Source organism: Canis lupus, chromosome 3 (genome assembly GCF_011100685.1).
Source record: "Canis lupus familiaris isolate Mischka breed German Shepherd chromosome 3, alternate assembly UU_Cfam_GSD_1.0, whole genome shotgun sequence".
NCBI lineage: Eukaryota > Metazoa > Chordata > Mammalia > Carnivora > Canidae > Canis > Canis lupus.
The window spans coordinates 72,790,850-72,804,095 of NC_049224.1; the positions used below are offsets into that span (position 1 = coordinate 72,790,850).

At 42.1% G+C, this 13,246-nt stretch overlaps 1 long non-coding RNA gene across 1 annotated transcript; it reads left to right on the forward strand.

The window, feature by feature from the left end:
* Nucleotides 1-823: 823 nt before the first annotated feature.
* Nucleotides 824-13,246, forward strand: LOC119870847. The gene is made up of 3 exons (XR_005356412.1): nucleotides 824-1,057; nucleotides 9,482-9,591; nucleotides 11,277-13,246. It is a non-coding gene; the product is annotated as an uncharacterized LOC119870847 (long non-coding RNA).

A 13,246-nucleotide genomic window follows, 5' to 3' on the forward strand; every position in this document is an offset into this window, starting at 1 on the left:
ACTCCAGCAACAATGGAAAGGAGCATGATTTCCCAAGCAGGTTGCCTAGAAACCACTCCTGTGGTTCTGAAACTAATTTAAACATGAAAATTCAGCTCCTGACTCATGCCAGGAATGCATGTAATGGTTTTCTCAGTATTTTACTTTCTTTTTCTTTCACATTACAAAATTATGCATGCTCATTGCACAAAAATGGAAAAGAAGATGAAAATACACAGGTCCAGAAAGAGAAAAATCCCCCATAATCTCACTACCAGAGGCAACTGCTGTTGTCAGTTGGGGATATTTTCTTCCAGACTCTCTGCTTCTATGTATTTTTAGCATTGTTGATATTAATACTGAATTTACATAGATCTTGCTTTTTTCACATAGGATATTACCAGCCTTTCCCATCTGGCTAAAATTCTCATAATGATTTTTTTTTAAAGACTGCATTATATTACAGTCAATTTCCCATTATTTACGTGACCATTCCCTTAATGCTAGACATTTAAGTTATTTCCAATCTTACACCATTTTAATCGATGTAGTCATGGTCATCTTAGTCCAAAATACTATGTATTTCCTCATTATAAAGTCATAAAAGGAATTTCAAAAAGGTTGAGTGTTTTAGAAACTTTTTTTAAAAAATTGAACTAATGTATGTTTATAATTTTTTAAAAACTTAGACCATTAAAAAGAAAAGTAAAAGTAAAAGAGAACTGTTCTATCTAGTACCACTTCCTATAGGTAATCACTGCTACCAGAAGGTTTCTAGGAATATAGAAGCACATACCTGTGTTTGTTTATTTGACACTATACTCTGTTCTACCACTTACTTACTTTTTTCACTTACTGCATCTTGGAGATCTTTCTACACTAATCCAAGTTGATCAGTTCTTTTTAGAAGTTGCACAATATCCTATTAGATGATGTGCTATAACTCAAATGCCTGGACAGTACTTCTTACTGCGCATGATACGTACTCCGTGAGCTGGGAACCCAGCACAGGGTCTGAATCTACGCTGCTCTGTCCACACTGCACCTTTGCCGAAAAAGGGAACACATGGTTGCACAGGTAACAGCTTACCTCTGGAATTAGCATTATAGTCTATAGAGGTCTCCAAATTTTTCCCTTTTTTGCTCTTTTGTTATGGTTGTTTTCAAACTAAAAGTTTACTTACTAATCCTCGCCCACACTCCCTCCACCCCTACCCAGCCCCAGGGAACCACCATTCTACTTCTATCTCTATGAGTTCAGCATTCTGATTAATTGATTGATTCTCTTTTTTTTTTTTTTTTGGTTTATTTATGATAGTCAGAGAGAGAGAGAGAGAGAGGGAGGCAGAGACACAGGCAGAGGGAGAAGCAGGCTCCATGCACCGGGAGCCCGACGTGGGATTCGATCCCGGATCTCCGGGATCGCGCCCTGGGCCAAAGGCAGGCGCCAAACCGCTGCGCCACCCAGGGATCCCGGATTGATTGATTCTCTATTTAAGTAGAGTATTTGCCCTTCTCTGTCTGCCTCATTTCATTTAGCATAATGCGCTCCACATTCATCCCTATCAATCTGGCAATAGCATAATTTCCTTATTTTTTAAGGCTGAGTAATATCATTCAATTATTATATATATGAAATATATATGAAATATATATTATACTGTATATTTATATAATATTATATAGACATCTCATTTTCTTTTCCCACTCAACCATCAGCAGACACATAGGTCGTTTCCATGACTTAACTATATGAACAATTCCGCAACATCCCTAGAGTACAGATATCTCTTCAAGATAGTGAGTTCATGTCTTTTGGATAACAGCGCGAAAGTGGGATTGCTGTATCATGTGGCAATTCTATTTTTAATTTCTTGAGGAATCTCCATACTGTTCTCCACAGCAGCTGCACCAGTTGGCATTCCCACCAGTAGCGCACAAGGGTTTCCTTTCCTCCACATCCTCGCCAGCATTTGTTGTCTCTTGTCTTTTTGATAATAACCATCCTAACAGGTGTGAAGTGATAAGTCTTTGTGGTTTTCATTTGCATTGCCCCACTGATTAGTGATGTAAAGCACCTTCTCATGCACCTGTTGGCCATTTGTATGTCTTCTTTGGAAAAACGTCTATTCAGATCCTTTGCTCATCTTTTAATTGGGTTATTTGGTTTTTTGCTGTATGAGTTCCTTACATATTTTAGATATTAAGTCTTATCAGATTTGTGGTTTGCAAATATTTTCTCCCGTTCCATAGTTGCCTTTTAATTTTGTTAATGGTTTCCTTTGCTGTGCAGAAGCTTTTTAGTTTGATGTGGTCCCACCTGTGTATTTCTAGTTTTGTTGTTTTTACCTCTACGAACTTTTCTTATCTCCACACCTGTTGTTTTTTGAGCATGTTTCCCCCTGCCACTTATGTATACTTATCTATTTATAAGTTATACACATATACTACTTTATGAATATACCGATGTTTACATGACAGGACACACACTAAAGATGGACATTTTAATGGGTTGAATTAAAGATGAAATAGACAACAGTAAATTTATTTAATAATAAATTATATAAAAATATATATGTAATAAGATCATTTTACTCTTTTTGATCATGTGATTGCATATACTTCATCATACTTAAAAATATTGATTTAACATCCTATATTACAGTTATTCTGGGCTTTGATTCTAAGTTCAGCTTATTTCAATAGTTGATTTTAAGGGTTGTTTTTGCTGGCCCTACTTGGAGTCCTGCCAACCAAAAATACAAACTTGTTTTGAAAATCCACTTTGTGCTCACATTATTTAGTTTATCTTTGATTCATGGCTACTTTGGAAGAATCTTTTAATGCTAGCTACCAGGGGTGCCTAGGTGGCTCAGTGATTGAGCATCTGCCTTTGGCTCAGGTTGTGATCTTTGGGTCCTGGGATCAAGTCCCGCATCAGACTCCCCGCAGGGAGCCTGCTTCTCCCTCTGCCTGTGTCTCTGCCTCTTTATCTGTATCTCTCATGAATAAATAAATAAATAAAATATTTTTTTAAAAAAGCTAGTTGCCCATGTCATAACCTTTAGCTTAACTAAAATTAGGTGAGATTATTCCATAAATCCATTTACCCAGGCACATGTCCAAAACCAGATCCCTGATCTTCCACTTCAAGCCTGCTCTCTGCCACATCTTCCATGACTCAATTATTGACAACTCCAGCCCCTCAGTTGATCAGGCCAGAATCCTTGTGTCTCTCCGTCAGCTTCCTTTCCTTCTCTCAGCACTACATGGAATCCCTTAGGAAACCTATTAGCTCTACCTTCAGGTCATATCCAGAACCTGAGCCCTTCCTGTCCCTTCTCCAGTACTGTCCTGGTCTAAGCCACTGTTCTGTCTCACAGCTCTTGCAACAGCACCCTAACCATCTTCCTATGTCTGTCCTTTCCCTCCATAATCTCTGCATCACAGCAGCAGCATGTACAAGCCTTAAAAAAAATTTTTTATGTCAAACTTACAGAATAGCAAGAAAAAGAATAGTACAAAGAAAACTATTCCCTTACCTCATAGTCCTCTATAGTTAGTATTTCTCCCATCTGTTTGTCTGTCTGTCTACCTATCTAAAAGGCATATATGTAGACCATTTACTCTAAAACACTTTAGTGTATTTCCTAATAAGAATATTGTCTTGCATGACCATAGTACTGTTACCGACCTTAGTAAATATAACATAAACACAGTAATTTTATCTAAGCTACCATCTGTCTTCCTAGCTTGTCAGTTGGCCCACTGACGTTCTGTAAGACATTTTATTTTGTTTAGAACAGGATCCAGTCTGAGATCAGGGTCAGGTATGATATTTACTTGCTGGAACTCATTACTCTGCTTCATTTGGAACATTCTACTTTGTCTTTTATGATACTGACATTTTTGAAGAATACTAGTTCTCTCTCCCCTATTTTTTTTTTAAGATTTTATTTATTTATTCATGAGACACACACACAGAGAGGCAGAGACATAGGCAGAGGGAGAAGCAGACTCCCTGAGGGCAGCCGGACATGGGACTTGATACCAGGATGCCAGGAAAACTACCTGAGCCAAAGGCAGATAGATTCTCAACTGATGAGCCACTCAGGTGCCCTTCTCTCCCCTATTTTTAAAAGAATTTTCTCATTTGAGATTTTTTAAATTTAAATTCAATTTGCTAACATATAGTATAAACACCTAGTGCCCATACCATCAAATGCCCTCCTTAGTGCCTGTTACCCAATTACCCCATCCCTTTGAAACCCTTTGTTTGTTTCCCAGAGTCAGGAGTTTCTTATTAGAGAGGTCTTCCTCTCTAATTTTCCCCCATTCAGTTTCCCCTCCTTCCCTTAGGGTCCCTTTCACTGTTTCTTATATTCCACATACAAGTGAAACCATCTGATAAGTGTCTTTCTCCGATTGACTTATTTCACTCAGCATAATACCCTCTAGTTTCATTTGGGGTTTTTTGATGATTCCTCACCATTAAATTCAGGTTATGAATTCCTGGCCAGAACATTATAGTGATGCTGTGTCCTTGGCAGGGTATCACATCTGGAGGCACACAAAGTCCATCTGCTCCTTACCAGCAGCATAAATTTTAATCAGCCGACCAAGGTGTGGTCTGACTTCTCCACTGTACAGCAACTATTTTTTCCCCTTGCAACGAATAAGCAATTTTTACATGGGTATTTTAAGACCCTGCAAATATCTTATTCCTCATCAAAATTTCCACTTGGATTTAGCAACCACTGACGATTCTTGCCTAAGCTGATCTTTTATTGGATGACTGTAAAGGGTACCTATCAAACTCCAACACAACCAGCACATGTACCAGACAACATATGACATTCTACTGTTAAGCAAGAGCCCTTTCTTCTCCTTATCTACTTATTATCAGCATGGATGCATGGATTGCAACTTTTCACTAGTTTGTGACCCATTGCTGTCTTTAATTACTTCGATGCTCAAACTGCCTCCCATTTACCCGGTGGAAGCCGCCTGGGTGCCTGTGCTCTTCTTTGAAAATGAGATCCCATACAGCAGTATGCCCCGTTTTTTGAAAGTTTACATTATGCCACTTGGCTTTTACAAAAGACCTACATTAGTACCTGTTTTCACTAATTGAAAGAAATCCAAGAGAATTTTTGTTTTTGTGGAAAAAGGTGAAATGCAAAAACAACATTTGGTGTTTGTTTGACAGCAAGCGCCCAGCGGCGAGAGAGGGGCCCCGCCAGGCTCCTTCCCCAGGAACCACGCTCAGCATCCTAGTGTCAAGCCACCGTAGTTGTGAATTGGGTCACAAGCATCTGCACTTTATTGCAATTTATTCTGTGCATTTGTTAGCAAGATGTGTCGCCAGACAGCAGGAAAGCCTATGAGAGGTTATTTCTTGAGTCTGGGGACACTCAAAATTGCTCCATATAAATTAATGGTAATTGCTCCTTTGCTTTATGCCATTTTGGCTTATGAAAGGTTTCAGAGGAACGTTCTACTTTTGGATAGTGGGGGAAATCTGTAACTTCCCTGCTCTGAGTTGTAGCCGTGCAACCTCTCCAAAGGAAGAACCCATTTCTAGCCCTGGTTTTAGAGCCTTCTCTCAAAGAATAACATGCTGCCCAAGACAGGCCTATGATATAAAGAAAGATTCATCATGAAAAATCTCTGAATGAAAGTCTCTGTTAAAAATAATGTGGAGCAGTCTCTGCTTCTCAGTGGCTCAGGCAGTTAAGTGTCCAACTCTCAGCTCAGGTCATGATTTCAGGGCTTCAGATTGAGCCCCACATCAGGCTATGCACTGGACATGGAGCTTGCTTAAGATTCTCTCTTTCCCTCTCCCTCTGCCTGCCCCCACTGTCTCTCTAAATGAATGAATGGATGGATGGATGGATGAATGAATAAATGAATGAATGAATAAAGTAACATGGTACTTAGGTATGTGCTGGCTTAATTACTGAACCTCCAGCCATCCCCCAGAGGGGCAAGTACTATGCATTGAGCATGGAGACTCAAGTAAGAATGGAGCTCAAGAGACTGATGTCTGAACAGACAAAGCAAAGAGAGGCAGTGTGGTACAGTGGTGGAGAGAACAGACCCCCAGCCGGACTGGCTGCAATTGGGAGAACTCAGTTCTCTGGCTTCGCAGCTCTGTGACTTTGGCAGGCTACCTGACGAGGCTGTGTTTTGGTCACGGCACTTGTACACTGAGCACCACTATGGTGCATCTGTCTGCTGCAATGATTAAGTGACTTAGTACTAAAGTATTCAAACCAATGTCTGGTCCACAGTTAGCTCTCAATCAGTGCTGGCTGTTGTTAAAATATAGTAAATAGAAGTGCTGTAAAAAGGATGTAAATGTAACCTTTCTGGGAGTTTCGAAGGAAGTAGCAAGTGAGCCAGACCAGAAGAAGAAAAAGGACTTCCAGGTAGACCTAAGGGCACTGGTCAGGGAGATGGCATCTCATTCCTGCAATGACAATTCCTTGTTTATACACTTTGTATTTACCCTGTGTCTCCCTTCCCCTCTGATTTCTGGTTCTCCTTATTATATGAAGGAATGAACAAACTCACCAAGAAACACCATACCCCATGACATGCTGACAGCATTTCACAACATTAAATATGACTTCAACACAGTCAGGATTGACTCCCTGCCCATCTAACCGCACCCCCACACGCTCTAAATGACCTCCCCAGGTCCGCCATGAGTCTTTTTACCTAGCCATCAGGGAACCAGGGAGCCAGTGCAAGGCCTGGCTTGGGATGAGAAAGGGATGGGGCAGTACTTATGAACCCAATGGAAGATGGTAGCCAAAATGAGTGAAGAGGAGTGTGCTCTCATAACCAACTCAAGCATTCAAGTTCATTTTTGAGAATACTGTATGGGCAAGGGTGACATTAAAAGCAATTAACACACACAAAAAAAGTAATTAACAACTAGTACAACATGGACAGTCATCAGAGCAGAGAACGGCATCAACAACCTGCCATGGTGCAGAGCTACCCTGTGTGCTCTGCTCTGTCCAAAATAAATCTATTCATAGTCAAGACTCTGGATCTACCCAACTGGCTTCCAAGTTGCATATCAGGTCAGAGTAGGAAAACTAGGTGTCCAACCCAGGATCATATGCAGCACCAAGCACAGTATCTGTACATAGTAAGTGCTCGATATACATTTGCTGAATGAAGAAGCAGCATGATTAGAAGCATGAACTTCAGAGCTAGATGGCATTGGGCTAGAGTCTTGGCTATGCCGTGAACTGTCTGTGTGGTCTTGAGCAAGTGACTTAAACTCTCTGTGCTTCAGGCACCTTACTTATACAGTGGGGATAATAGTAGTTGCCAGATTAAATAAGAAAAGACAGGTTTGAACAGTACCCAGCACATAGTAAGAACCCAACAAGTATTAGTTTTCAATGTCAGTTATCTAGCATTCAAAAAAGAGGTGTGTTGGAGGACTCACATAAAGGATCTAAGCCACTAGTCAGGTAGTCAAATAAATGTTGGCCAGCCCCAGGAAAGAAATTGCTGTCATTTGGCTGAAGCCAGATACTTTTTACTTGAGTTTCAGATATACTCTGCCTCGCTCTAGAAGTTTCTAGGTCCTCTCCTCTTTGATTCTAGGCTTGGTCTTCCTGACCCTAAGGAATCATCCTAGTAAAAAGGAAGATGTTATCCCAGGTGCCACACTTGGGAGCTCCTGTCTTCATTCACTGCCTCTGCCAATCTCTGGGGAGCCTCTCTCAAATCAGAAGCAATGCTCAGCTGGGGCTGAGGGTCTAACAGGCACCTGGACCACTGCCTCATTTCCTAGTTAGGTGTCTAATTTCGTCCTCTTCCTGCCACCACGCAACTCATCCACTATGTCACATAGAGCTAGACAAGTAATATCTCATAGCCCTGGTGATTAAGCGTTCACCACGTGGCCCCAAGAAGCAGACAAAGCGTCGTTTTTGTTTGCAGATGAACCATTTAATAAGAGACTGATGCTAGCGTTTGCTAGCTATTTACAAGGAAGTCAAGCAGTGGTGACTTAGGTTTTCCACCTCTGATTGGGAGTGGGAGGTGATTTTCAAGGGTAATGTCACTTAGCAACTGAAAGGAACTCTAAAAGGGCTCCTTTCTGATCTGTGGCTAATCCAGGTGACTTTGGGATCCCCATTTCCTTGAGATTAGAGTGCTCACAGTAGATACCCTCTTTATCAATTGGCTGTATGTGCTTCCTGTCCCAGGGGTTTGAGATGGGCAATTGCAGCCACGACTACCGGATATAAGCAGAAACTTTACAACCACAAGCTTCCTTGTTGTTGCTGTAGCCCTTCTGCTTCCAAAGTTCAACGGGAAAATAAAGTGGGTCTCTTGGCCCACAGCTCCATTTCTAGCCAGTTCTTCCAGAAAGGAGCCTTGGTGAAGGATGACAAGGTTGAAAGGACATTTAGGGCCAGCAATCGGTTGTCCATTCTTTTTTTTTTTTTAAGATTTTATTTATTTATTTGAGAGAGAGAGAGAGAGAGACAGTGCAAGCACAAGCAGGGGGAGAGGCAGAGGGAGAAAGAAAGGGAGAAGCAGACTCTCCACTAAGCAAGGAGCCCAATGCGGGGCTCAATCCCAGGGCCCTGGGATCATGACCCAAGCTGAAGGCAGATGCTTAACCAAGGTGCCCTTGGTTATGTATTCTTTTTTTTTTTTTTTTTGCTTTTTAAGATTTTATTCATTTATTCATGAGAGACATAGAGAGAGAGGCAGAGACACAGGCAGAGGGAGACCAGACTCTTCACAGGGAGCCCGATGTAGGACTCGATCTCTGGACTGAGATCACACCCTGACCCAAAGGCAGACAGAGGATCAACCACTGAGCTACCCAAGCATCCCTTGGTTATATATTCTTGATTATCCATAGCATTTAGTAGTCAGAATGGAAAGGAAAAGCAATATGTTCATTTTCTATTCAACTGGTTGATTATAGACGCCAAGATAGTGTTATAGGAAGTCATAATGTTAGAGCAGGAAGGGGCCCTGGAGACCAAATAAAGTTACCCATTTTAGAGAAACTGAGGCCTTAGAACATTAGGTTTCTCTCTCAAGACCATCACATTGTCCAGCAGTAGAGCCAAAATTAGCACCTCGATATCCTGCTACAGGTCTAAAATATTAACCCTTGCACATGGCAAGTGGCATTTTCCTGGCAGCAGAAGAAATATACAAGAAGGTAATTCTAGTTCTGGGATCCAATCCTACTCGAGTCTGAGCATATCTCATAACTCCAGCAATAGGCTTGTGGAGGAGATCCTAATTGTGTCCAAATCCATTCTCCCATCCTACAGTAATAAAATGCCAAAGGCTAACAGGGCACAGGGCTACTCAGGAAAAAAAAGAAAAAAAGAAAGCTACACTTCCTTGTATGCCTTACAATGAACTCATGTCTGAGTCCTGGTCAGCAGGATGTAAAGGAAAGTAGGGAGTGCTTTAAAGGACAAATGTATACATTATCCTCCAGGCCAATGACTGAAGAGCTGACCCAAGGTCTGGAGCTGGAGCAGCCATCTTGGGCCACGAGGTAGAAGCCCGATGTTGAAGAGGACGGAACAACAAGACAGAACAAAGCAGGTGATCGGGGTGCTACCACACCAGCCCTAGGTTGCCTCTGTTTATATGAGAGATAAATATTTTTTAATCCTTTTAAAACCACTGCTATTTGGGGGGGGGGGGTGGAGTTCAGCCTCAAGAAAAATAATGCAACTCTAATGTCAGCAGCAAAACTCTTTTGAAAGTTTCCTGTAGGGCAGCCCGGGTGGCTCAGTGGTTTGGCACAGCCTTCAGTCTGGGGCCTGATCCTGGAGACCCGGGATGGAGTCCCACGTCGGGCACCTGCATGGAGCCTGCTTCTCCCTCTGCCTGTGTCTCTGCCTCTCTCTCTTTCTCTCTCTGTGGGTCTCGTGAATAAATAAATAAAATCTTTTTAAAAGAAAGAAAGAAAAAGAAAAGAAAGAAAAAAGAAAGAAAGAAAGAAAGAAAGAAAGAAAGAAAGAAAGAAAGAAAGAAAGAAAGAAAGAAAGAAAGAAAGAAAGAAAGAAAGTTTCCTGTAGAGTTTCCCAGAAAGAAATATGAGGATTTCGTTTCCTGGACCTGGTGCCTACTTAAAGAGAAGCGCCTATTTCATAGAGAAAGGTGGGAGCCAAGGAAAGATCCCATCTACAAAATAGAGCCACTCTCTGATGATTTGACTTCATTTGGTTTTTAAACCAGTTCCTCCTTTAAAACAAGAGTTCTGTGGAAAAGCTGAGCTATCTGTTCATACCTACAAATCAGAACATCCTCCACTGATGGATTAGGAGCTTGGGGAACAGGTGTTGTCGTGTCGTGGCTTCAGGAGGAAGTGACTACCCTCGGGGAGGGTAGGCCATGTGGGACTGACGGGATGGGAGTGCAGGAGGCAGCACAGCCAGGAAGGAAGGTGCACAGGTGTGGGGGCTCCATCACAGTGGGTCTACTTGGACTCGTCTTTGGGAGGCTGGGACAGCACATGACCACCAGAGGGCAGCAGTGGGAGGTGAACCTCAGGGGCCTCCACATGGTCACTCACCCCAGGTCCCCAGTGGAACCCAGCCTGCTGGTCCAACCCGGGTCTCTCTGCTTCTCTTTGTCCAAAGTCGCCCTCCTTACCAGAGGGAGTGGGAAAGGAGTCGCTTCCCTAAGCGGAGGAGGCCGAACCAGCAGCTTTCATAGTCATCAGCTTAGGGTTCCCTGACAATAATCGTTCCCTCCTTCTACCACTTTTTGCCATCTCTACATCACACATTCAACATCTTATTAAAATAGACTTTATATTGTGTTGCTTTTTTTTTTTTCTTCACTTGGCTTTGCCCTAAGCAATAACAGCTGTGAAGTAGCAGGTTTGGGGTGGCATAATTATTACATTAAAAAAAAATGTCTGTATTACCAGAAAATCCTCTAGCTACCAGTAACGGTATGCTTAGAGAAACAATGCATTATTTCATCAATGCCCCCAATGACCCAACGAAGAAAGAAACAATATTATCCCCATTTTACAGATGAGGAAGTTGAGACTCGGTGAGATTAAACAGCTTCCTCGGGAGTTTTTCACCAGAGCTGGGATTTGAGCCAAGGTCTGTTTGAGTTGAAAGGCCTAGTGCTTTCTTTCTCCCAGGAGAAGGAAGGCGAAGACCGCTAACACTGAAGCAGAGGAGGAATGAGAGGGAAGACTCCCAATCCCACCAGAAATCCTCCCCTCAGCTCTCCCTCACTTGCTGCCATTTCTTCTTTTCCTTCAGGTTCTAAGAATGTCTCCTTCGCACCAAAACAGAACATTCCAGAATGCATCCCTCCTAAATAAAGGCTGCCAACTCCTCATCAGGAATGAAATGTCCTTTGGGATTTTTTTATCATCTCTAAAATGACGATAAAAAAATTCAGCTCTCTGTAGTCCTGGATAAACCAGTAGGGAAGGAGAACTAAACTTTCTGGAGGAGTCTCACAACATACCCGTGGGAGGCTGTGGAGTGTGCACTTGTCACATTGAGCCCGGAGGACGGCGGGGAGTAGAAACCTCAACATTTATCTGCAGCGACTGCTCATACCTGAGAATCATGGTGAGAGGTGTGGTCAAAGAGAAAACCCTAGACTCTGCTTCTTACCAGCTGCGTGACCTTGGGCAAGCCCCTTATCCTCTCTGGGCTTCAGTTTCACCCTCAATCAGAAAGAAGGATCTCTGTCCCAGAGGGTTATCTTAGCAGTAAGTGGGGGAGCCTGTAAGTTAGTATTAAAACATGCTACTATCATTGTTATTATGTTAACTTACTGTGAAAGTACAAAGGATGTTCTTTTTTTATGTAGATTATAAACCAATTTTTCCTTTTCTTTTTTTGAGATATCAGAGTTGTATCGATATACATTGCAAAATGTGAAAGGACAGATGTGGCCCTGCCATAATAATAATCAGGTCCACAGCTTAAGCAGGAAGGGTTTTCATGTTCAAACCCAGTTAGCTTAAAGTAAGTTGTCGCACTTGGGAAATATTGCCTTGTCTTTCTGGAAACAAAAAAGAAGAAAGAAAGAAAAAGAAAAGAGAAGAGAAGAGAAAAGAAAAAAGAAAGAAAGAGAACATGTCCTAAAGCAACCCAAAAACTGTTAAATTTTGAAATACCCCTGGCCCCAAAGTCTCACTTCAGACACTGTTTCCTCTTTCCTGAATATTCTAGCCCAATATGCATGACTTTTTGCCTCTGCCCCAGGGCCCCACAGAAAGAACAGACAGGACATGACTTTGCCCAAATTAGTTTCACTTTCTCCAACCAGGCCAGTCACAGCCATGGAGAGCTGCCTCCCATGGCGCTGAGGGCATTTCTGTTTTTCTTAGTGCAAGGCAGGGAGGACTTAAGTCAGAGAGCTCGGTGATGCAATGAATTTTCCAGCTGCCAATGACACTAGAACCTCATCACATTTTTTTGTCTTCCTTCCTAACCCCGGAGTGTAGCAAGCATCCATGTTCTCATTAACAAAGCCACCTGTTGCATTACCACCTGTGATGACTGAGGCAACCTTTGTCTACTACTTATTTACCATCTGGCTTCACAAGATGGAAGCTACGTAGTGCAAATAGCAGAGAAATAAAGTTGGAAGGCAGCTGGGTCCCCAACTTCATGGAACCACATACCAACTCTGGAAAGCTTCTGCGTGATGAAATCACCAAGAGCCTTCCAAAAACCAGATGTTCCTGTCCCTCTCAGGATGACTACCATCCCCCATAGCTCTCTGCTAGACTCATCTCAACCCCACTCTGCTCTAATGCCAGCACAAACAGATGGCCTGGGGAGCAGTGTTCTCTTCATCTCATCAACTTCTCTTTGTCATACTGTAGCTTGATCCTTCTGGAGAATGGTATTCAATCACCAGAGACTCATTCTGTAGAGCTTGATTGACCAAGGGGAGAGAACAATCTTCTTACTATAGCCTAAATGTAGATATCTGGGACCCCAGCCTGTCTCCCCACCCCACCCCACATCTGATATGTAAACAGCTACGTTTTAAACAACTTCTCAAATTCTGAGGGTTTTATCTGTCTAATCAGCTTAGTGTTGAGGGAGTTTGGAGCAGTCAGACACTCACTCGCCAATGGCTAAAAGAGAAAGAAATACATAAAAAGATTTGTTAGTAGTCACTTTGTGCAAAGCAGAACTCACATTTGTCTTCCGTCTAAAAAGCTGGTCATCGACTTTTTTTTTTTTTTTTAATTTTAATTATT